The sequence below is a fragment of the Mesoplodon densirostris genome, chromosome 19 (genome assembly GCF_025265405.1).
Source record: "Mesoplodon densirostris isolate mMesDen1 chromosome 19, mMesDen1 primary haplotype, whole genome shotgun sequence".
Lineage (NCBI taxonomy): Eukaryota > Metazoa > Chordata > Mammalia > Artiodactyla > Ziphiidae > Mesoplodon > Mesoplodon densirostris.
The window spans coordinates 22219926-22230109 of record NC_082679.1 but is presented as its reverse complement, the minus strand read 5'-3'; positions in this window follow the sequence as shown (position 1 = coordinate 22230109).

The window sequence follows — 10184 nt, the reverse complement described above, 5'->3', positions numbered from 1 at the left end:
ACAGCTTTCCCTTGGCTTAATTATGTTTTAAAATAGCAGGCATTCATTTTACGTCTTTAATTGATGGCTATCACACACAATTAGTTTGAAATTTCTTATCAATATGCTTGAAATATATTTGGTTGAATCATTGGAGTAATCTTTTTTGAACTTACCCAAAAGCATGTGTTTAGCCTTCCTAAACACAGTGGCACATTTCCACATACAAAGTAGTTGCATTAGAATTATTCCTAATATGAAGACATTCAATATTTGTGGAAACAAATTTTCTCTTGAAAACTTAGCTTCCAGATGGAAAAAAAATAAGGGTAGAAAAGTATTTAAAGGCAAATTTGAAGATAAGAAATCAAAATTCACATTCCACAGTGAAAGAAAAAGGGTTAGTAATTACAGAGAGAAAGGCAAATACAATGCAAAAATTATTGGAACATATTTTGCTCAATTACAAACAAACTTACATGGTAAATTGTGGCTTCCATTATTGCACCAATTTTTAGCATATTTTAATATTTTCATTTTGAAATGAAAAATTTAAAAAGTCATCTATTGTTTTTTTGGAAAGTATCTAGAGTGGTTGAAGTGAAATAACTTTCAGAAAATGTGTTAAAATGGGGCTACAAAAAACTTAGGAGGACATAAGCTTGGTTCTTATTATTGACAGTTTGCAAATCAGCCATGGGGATACACATTATTTGCAATTTAAAATGAATGATGATTCTATATACATATATATGCATCTTATCATATTGATTATAAACCAAGTAAAATCTCATGAAATCTAAGTATTTTGAAAAACTTAAACCTATTTTTATGTTTTTACAAACACTAGAAAATGAAAGCAATTTCTGTTGTTTGTCATTTTCTTTTGGACTCTCTTGGCTTCCTGAAAATGATTATGTCAAGATATTGGAGAAATATTCATAGGAAGCAACAGAGGCCATGAGAATAGAGACCTACACTGCTTCCTCATTAGAAAAAATAAAATAAAAATTCCTGTCTATCCATTTCAAATTACACTCAGGGATGCTTATAATATAGAATTTGAAAGTTGAATACATACTAGTTGTCAAGTAGTCAGCCCCGTTGATTACTCATGCATTCCCTCCTAAGTATGTTTTTCTTAGAATTCAGAGGGGTCCTTTAATCACACCCCCCATCTTGACCACTCACATCTCCAGATTTTCCTACTTCACGGCATATTGGTGTTTAACTTATTAAAAAAATATTTGTTGAACAATTACTATACATGCTAAGCAATGGGGATCAAAGATGAATGAATATTCATTTGTCTTTAAGGAGACACAGTCTACTGGAGAGAGGCAGAACTGTGAATAGATGACTGCATAAAGAGGCAAAGTCAAGTCTTATTTATTCAGAGGAAGAAGTCCCCGTGATCAAGCAACAAGTAAAATCATTTCATTGTGCAAGACATGGATTTGTGATTGAAAATGCACAAGCATATTTATCTTATTATCCATCATAGATGATCACCTATTATAATCAGTGAGATTTCTTAATGGCACAGCATCTAGAGGAGGACGTCATGCATGAACCTGTCATATTCAGAAAGTAAGGAAGTGGCACAGTGGGAACAATTCAGGAAAGTAAATAAACATGACAGTAGATTTAAAATCTACTTTAACTGTTCTTACTATTATTAATCTATTTGGGCAAGTAGTAGTTTTCATTGATGTTAGCATTTTTTCATCCACGACTTGAAATCAGACATTAAATATTAATATTATAAAAAATGTTACTAATTGAATTCATTCACAAATTTATAAAAATAGATCAGCACCAGAGACCTATTTATTGGAAACAAAGTAGGTAGAACAATTAAACTCATTTATAGTTCCTTCTTAACCAAAGTGGACAGAAGTTTTATATGTAGAGGTCAATCCTGGGCCAGAGGCTATTTAATATTTTCATCAAGTCTAGGATGATAGAAAAGCATGTGGATTTAGTCATTTACGGTTCTCTTTAGTTGATAAGACTGATTAATACTTTGTCAAGATCAAAATTCAACATAACCATAATATGACCTTGACAAATTGGAGAAGTGGTTTAAAACAATGCAATTTAATAAGTCTAAGGGTCAGATATGGGCTTTAAAGGGATTGGGAAGGAAATGGAAATTATAATAATGTAGGTGATACCATGCCAGTGAGAATGCATTTGTGTGTGTAATATAATATGTAACAAATAATACTGAGTATGACTTGAGTCAAGAATATAGCAATAGCTTTTATTTTTTTTCTCTCTCTCACCATGGCATAGTGCTTACTCACTCACAAATATTTCTAATACATTTCATCAAAATTTCATCATTAAATCCTGTATCCCTGCTGATAAAATTAAAAGTAATTCTAAGATATATAAATGAAGAGAAGGGTATAAAGGTACAAATAAGTGGGTGAATATTAATGAAATTACTTTGTATTGTGCTTTACAAATACGATTTATGCATTTATCTTGTTACTAACACATTCGTTCATTCATTCATTCATCAATCATTACATATTTATAGAACTTCTACTATGTCCCAGGCACTGCATTAGGTGCTGGTAATACAAGGTGTGGAAAAGCAAGCATTGTCCATATTTCTTAGAGCCTGCAGTCTAAAGAATAATTACTAATTGTACTATGAGCCATGGAACAGGGAGCCTTTCTCACCTGGAAGGATGAGGAAAGGCATCCCTTGTGAAATGTCTTCTTAACTGATGTATGACGTAGGTAGCCTAAGGGGACAAGAGAGTAAAGGAGTAAGTATTTCTTGCAAAGGGGAAAGCAAGTATTAAGAATTTGAGCTTCAAAAAAGGAATGCTTCACGTTGATATTACAGTCTCAACAAATACAATTAAATTTCTGGTTGTTAATACATTGCATAAAAGTGGAGGAGTGGATTTCTGCCAAAATTAGGGCATATAGTTAGGATTAGAAATGTGCTCTGTGATATCAGTGACTTTAACATTGCAGTGAGACTGGGAGAAAAAAACGTACAAAGAGGCTATCCTCTGGACCCAATGGCACTGATGTACATCAAGGCTTTTGCTGAAATAGAAAACCTGCTATTGATATTGAGATGCTCTTGAATGAAACAATGACTTCAAATAAGAGTTCCAAACTGAAACTCAGAAAGACCACCAATCTGACATGACTTAAATTTGAACTGCTTCTCAGATAGGCAATTTATACTTTGGGGTAAATGGAAACTGGGCTTGGTTTCACTAATGATATCAGTGACATTTTGCTATTAAATTTGGTTTAATATTTTCATTTTACAAATCCCTAACTTCAAAAACTCTCTAAGGGAAAGTAAGGGGAAAAGGATAGGACTAACTTGTTTAGTTACATTACCTTGAATTTTAAATTTAAATTGAGCTGCACTATCTCCACCAATGCTTGACTAGAAGCCTGCACAGTGAGTATTTGTAATGGAGGAGATTGTCTCATTTTAATGGCCACATCTGATGGATCTCAAAGAAATTCAGGTAAAACAACTCTCTGCATAGTTCATAGTCAATTATTTATACTTACAGAAAAATGCCAAAGCCTAGAAAACTTTAAATGGTGGATAATCAGCAACATTCACATTTTTTCTTGAGGTTTTCAGTATTGTACAAACACATTTAGGCTTTGAAAGACACGTTTTGGAACTTTACTGGAGGTATTCTAAGAAATACCTTCATGTTAAAACAATCTCCAAATATCTTAGGAATAACTAGTATCTCTCTGTAAATAATTCATGCCTTAATTAATTATTATCATTGTTAGAAATTAATACTGAAGTATTTCAGAAAAAGATGACATATTAAGAATGTGACACTGATTCCATGTCATATAAGAGCATGAGGATATCTCTATTATGAAACTTACTTCATTTTGCTACAACATTTTTGTCTATCTTCTCTTCCAGATTACAAGCTTCTTAGAAAATAGACTGTGCACAGATCTAACTGTCTGGCCTACATTTGCAGCACTGGAGACTACTATTGAAATATTAATTCAAGGGGCCTCCCTGGTGGCGCAGTGGTTGAGAGTCTGCCTGCCGATGCAGGGGATACGGGTTCGTGCCCCGGTCCGGGAGGATCCCATATGCCGCGGAGCGGCTGGGCCCGTGAGCCATGGCCGCTGAGCCTGCGCATCCGGAGCCTGTGCTCCGCAACGGGAGAGGCCACAACACTGAGAGGCCCGCATACCGAAAAAAAAAAAAAAGAAATATTAATTCAAAGGATATTTTAGAAAACATTATAGACAGAATTCTACCATAAAAGAGCATATATAAATATAGCATATTTTCTGATGTTATTGAATCATCTTAAATATTGGTTAATGCAAATTTCAATCTCTAAGGCACTTCTACAACATACCTGAAAAATGATCGTCATCTTGTACTTGAATGTCCTCACTGAGAAAGAAATTGCCAACTCAAAATAAGTTTATTTCATTTTTAGGAAGCTCTAATTGTTAGAAAACTCACTCTTAAAATAAGTTAAAATCTCTATTCCTCAACTTCTATGCATTTTCTTGGTTTTTAAATTAGGGGCAACTTGATCTTTTTTTGATTTTACAGCTCTAACATAGCTAAAGCTGGCGTTCAGGTCATTTGCCCACTTACCTACTCTTCATAATTATTTTTATTAAAAGAAATATATTGTGGTATAATATAAAAAATATACTAACTTGAATGTACACTTTAATGAATTTTGACAAATGTAAATATTTTGTAACTCTGTTTCCATCAAGGTAGACAATTTTCCTATTACCCCCCTTTGCAGTTTTCCTTTTCCTCTTTGTAGTCACTCTCTACTCATATTTGATACAGGCAACTGCTGATGTTTTCTGTCGCCATAGATTCATTTTTCCTTTTCTAGAAAGTCATATAAACAGAAACATAAAGTACGTACTCTTGTGTGTCTAGCTTTTTTCTCAGCATATTGTTTCTGAGATTCATCCTTGTTGCATTCCTCATAATTCTATCCTTCTACTGCTGTATGATATGACATTGTATGGCTATACCACAACTGGTTCACCCATATAAATCTTGTTGGAGATTTTCTGATGATGGCCATTCTGACCGGTGTGAGGTGATACCTCAGTGTAGTTTTGATTTGCATTTCTCTAATGATTAGTGATGTTGAGCATCCTTTCATGTGTTTGTTGGCAATCTGTATATCTTCTTTAGAGAAATGTCTATTTAAGTCTTTTGCCCATTTTTAGATTGGGTTGTTTGTTTCTTTGATATTGAGCTGCATGAGCTGCTTCTAAATTTGGGAGATAAGTCCTTTGTCAGTTGCTTCATTTGCAAATATTTTCTCCCATTCTGAGGGCTGTCCTTTCGTCTTGTTTATGGTTTCCTTTGCTGTGCAAAAGCTTTGAAGTTTCATTAGGTCCCATTTGTTTGTTTTTATTTCCATTTCTCTAGGAGGTGGGTCAAAAAGGATCTTGCTCTGATTTATGTCATAGAGTGTTCTGCCTGTGTTTTCCTCTAGGAGTTTGGTAGTGTCTGGCTTTACATTTAGGACTTTAATCCATCTTGAGTTTATTTTTGTGTATGGTGTCAGGGAGTGTTCTAATTTCATACTTTTACATGTACCTGTCCAGTTTTCCCAGCACCACTTATTGAAGAGGCTGTCTTTTCTCCACTGTATATTCTTGCCTCCTTTATCAAAGATAAGGTGACCATATGTGTGTGGGTTTATCTCTGGGCTTTCTATCCTGTTCCATTGATCTATATTTCTGTTTTTGTGCCAGTACCATATAAATGCTGGAGAGGGTGTGGAGAAAAGGGAACCCTATTGCACTGTTGGTGGGAATGTAAATTGATACAGCCACCATGGAGAACTGTATGTAGGTTCCTTGAAAAACTAAAAATAGAACTACCATACGACCCCGCAATCCCAGTACTGGGCCTATACCCTGAGAAAACCATAATTCAAAAAGAGTCATGTACCAAAATGTTCACTGCAGCTCTATTTACAATAGCCAGGACATGGAAGCAACGTAAGTGTCCATCATCGGATGAATGGATAAAGAAGATGTGGCACATATATACAATGGAATATTACTCAGCCATAAAAAGAAACGAAATTGATGTATTTGTAGTGAGGTGGATGGACCTAGAGTCTGTCATACAGAGTGAAGTAAGTCAGAAAGAGAAAAACAAATACCGTATGCTAACACATATATATGGAATTTAAGAAAAAAAAAAAAAGGTCATGAAGAACCTAGGGGTAAGACGGGAATAAAGACACAGACCTACTAGAGAATGGACTTGAGGATATGGGGAGGGGGAAGGGTAAGCTGTGACAAACTGAGAGAGTGGCATGGACGTATATACACTACCAAACGTAAGGTAGATAGCTAGTGGGAAGCAGCCGCATAGCACAGGGAAATCAGCTCGGTGCTTTGTGACCACCTAGAAGGGTGGGATAGGGAGGGTGGGAGGGAGGGAGACGCAAGAGGGAAGAGATATGGGAACATATGTATATGTATAACTGATTCACTTTGTTATAAAGCAGAAACTAACACACCACTGTAAAGCAATTATACTCCAATAAAGATGTTTTTTAAAAAATCTTGGATATTTTGGTCATATCCAGTTTTACCTATTATGAATAATGGTGTTACACATTTTTGTGAACAAATTTGTGTGACATAAGACTTCATATCTCTTGGATAAGTATGAACTATTAGGTAATTGCTTGGTCATATGTAAATGTATATTTAACTTTAAAGCGTTCATGCTACAAGCCCATTAACAATGTATTAATGTTTCTCTAGGTCCACACCAAAACTTGATATTAACAGTTTTTTAAATTTTAGACATTATAGTGGTATGTAGTGGTATCTCATTATAATTATAATTTGTATGTCTTTGATGGAGCAATCTCTAAATATATATAAATTATATATACTTAATAAATATGTTGTATACAATATATGTAAATATTTTAATTAATTTTTATTGGAGTATAGTTGATTTACAATGTTGTGTTAGTTTCTGCTGTACAGCAAAGTGAGTCTGTTATACATATACATATATCCACTCTTTTTTAGTTTCTATTCCCATATAGGTCATTACAGAGTACTGAATAGAGTTCCCTGTGCTATACAGTAGGTTCTTATTAGTTATCTATTTTATATGTAATAGTGTGTATATATATAAAAAATATAATTAGGCGCTTAAAAATAAAAGGAAGACATGCAAATAGCCAATAGGCATATATTCAGAGATACATATACTTTACATTTATATATATAACATATCCATAAATATATTTTTGCCATTTTCTCCCATTGGATTGTCTTTTTATTTTTGAAGTGTAAAAATTCTTTAATCTGTATATAAGTTCTTTGCCAGATATTGATATTGCAAACATTTTCCAAGTTTGATCTTTCCTGTTGATTTTCTTAATTTTGATTTTTATTCAGCAGAAATTTCCCTTTCCTCTGTGGTTGTCACTGCCTTGTCAGGGTTGGGTTCTGATCCCTAGTCGTTGGAGTAGAGGCCCTCAGATCTGTTTCTTAGCTGTGTTTCTGATCTGCGGTGTGAGGTAGGGAGGACTGGAGCACTCCCACTGGGATAGAAGCCATTGAGTATTCCTCCTCTGGAGGTGTTCACCTGTGGGTATGCTCTGTTTTGTCTCCTTTCGCCCATTGTGTAGGCTTACAAAGTACACTGCTGTTGGTACTGCTCTCAGTCCCACCTTAACCATGGTTATGCCGGCAACTAGCCCTGGTGACTCAGGCATCATTTTCACCAGGCCACTGGCCCAGATCCACTGAGGTCAGGTCCCAGGACTGCAGTAATTATGTACCTGGACTCACTATGTGAGATATGGAGGCAGCTCAGACTCTGGCCTGGCCAAACCCCAGCATGTATGTGCCCACAAAACCCACAGCTGCTAAAGCCAGACCTGTCTCAGATGCAGGAGCACTTGTCCATTGGGATGTTCTCAGGTGCTGAATTTAGGAAGCCATCAGAGGAAGTGTAATGCCATGATTTGCACAGCCATGAGGAGAGATTTCAGCTCTTCTTCCTTAGTTGCATGTTCCCTGGAACTCAGCTGTGGTTTCAGCCCCATCTCTGCATGGGGGCCACCCACTGGCGTCTGCTCCCAAGGCTGCTGGAGCACACGAGCTTGTCAGGCAGGAGGATGTAGAAGCGGCAATCAGGGCAGGCAGGCTGCCCAGGTGAGAGGGTGCTGGGTGGCTATGGGATGTACGAGCCTGTCAGGCAGGAGGGAGTCAAGGTGGCAAGCTGGGCAAATGGGCCACCCAAGCAGGAGAGTGCTGAGGTGATGATGGCTGGGGGCATGTGAGCCACTCTGGCAGGAGCCCTTCCTAGTGCCTGTGGAGGCAGGGGCCAGTGCTTGAGGAGAGAGGCTGCAATGGGGGCCCCACCCTTTGTGCATCACTCAGCAGTGGCACTTTGCTTCTATGCTGGTCTGGGCTTCCTCCAGGAGCATTCCTTGTTGTGGAGCTCCTCACTCCTATCCCCTTGAGCTGTCTCCTCACAGCCAACATCATTCCCCTTCCTGGGTCTGCTCTTCAAACCCCACATTCCAACACTCAGCCTCTGTGTGCACCAGTGGTCACCAGTGGCTGGAGCATGCAGAGCTGTGGCCAGACCATTTGTGTAGGCCTCACTCTCTCCTGCCTGCCACAGACTGGTTGCTGCACTGTTCTCTGAGCCACCAAATTTCTCCTTCTGCCCCAGCTTCTCTCCCCGCTGCTTCCCCAGATGCGGGAACCTCTTCTGACCTTCAGCTCTGCTCCCCCGCCCAGGGTCACAGGTCACGTCCCACTTCATCTGCTCTTCCTTTTCCCTTCCTCTTTCTTTCATCCTACCTGGTTACATGGGGATCTTTCTTGTCCTTTCAGGTGCCTGAGGTCCTCTGCTAGTGTTTATCAGGTGCTCTGGGAGAATTGTTCCATTTGTAGATGTATTCTTGATGCATTTGTGGGGAGATATGAACTCCACATCTTCCTACTCCTCCGTCTTCTTGACTGACTAATCAGCAGTTCGAGTTTTAAAAGGCCACGTTTTCCCCCTTTTTAACCTTGGTCTCAGGTTCTACCTAATTTAGCTAATTAGGCTCAGTCTCAGGTCATTGTGGTCTGTATTTACATTTCTGATTTGTACCGATTTGCAAGACAAAGACAGTTGCTTTTAATTCCCCAAAGAACTGGCCTGTCACCTAAATAATATTAAAAGATTGATTTGCCCAACTACATTTTCTTTAACTTGCTTTTCTGTATCAGTGAGAAGATTTCCAACTAGACTGAAATTTCAGAATTCTATAGTCTATAACTTTATGGTTTAATTTATCATACCTTCAAAACTTGCATAAGTCATTCAACAAAGACCCTCTTTCTGAGTGCACAGGTTAGACCCAGAGTAAAGTCTCCATTATTTATTTTTATTATCCCTTAAATATTAGCTGTCAGTTTTTACTTTATATTGTATAGGCTCAGGTAATCCCACTGGTTTCCTTTAGTATGTTTAATTAATATTTCCTTCATATGCCGTCTTATAGTATCAGGCAGGGGAAGAATTCCCCAGTGAAACATGTCTATCCCACACAATATAATTAGGCAAAAGAGAGGTCATTATCTTATACAATGCCCATTTAAACATACCAATTTTTATAAAGACTCTGGGGTTCCCAGAGAGTGGTTGAGCCAAGGGACTCAGGCACTTTTGTCAATCTTTTAACTTGATTAATTGGTCTAACTTTTGCCCCAAGTAATTGTTGGTCAGGTATCTCAGTGTAATTTTACGTGTATAAAATTTATATGTAATAAAATATACATATTTTAAACTGGGGTAAATAGGGCAGACTTGTTTGGGTCTGGCCCTTTAATGTTGATGACAAGTAGGAGATCCCTTTGGCCCATCCAATCTTAGGTAGTATTGTATCCAATCTTTGATTTATCTCATTAATGTCTGTTTTATTTATCCCACTTTAAAATAACCATCTAAAGATTTCTTATTCATTTAGGAGAAGTCCCTTTAAAATTTCCACCTTGTTGGGAAAAAGTTTTTAGGCTTTTCCTTCAGTTTTTTCCCCTGTTACTTAACCTAATTAACAATAATTATTCTAATGTTTTTTTTAAATTTATTTGTTTATTTTTGGCTGCATTGGGTCTTCGCTGCTGCACGCAGGCTTTCTCTAGTT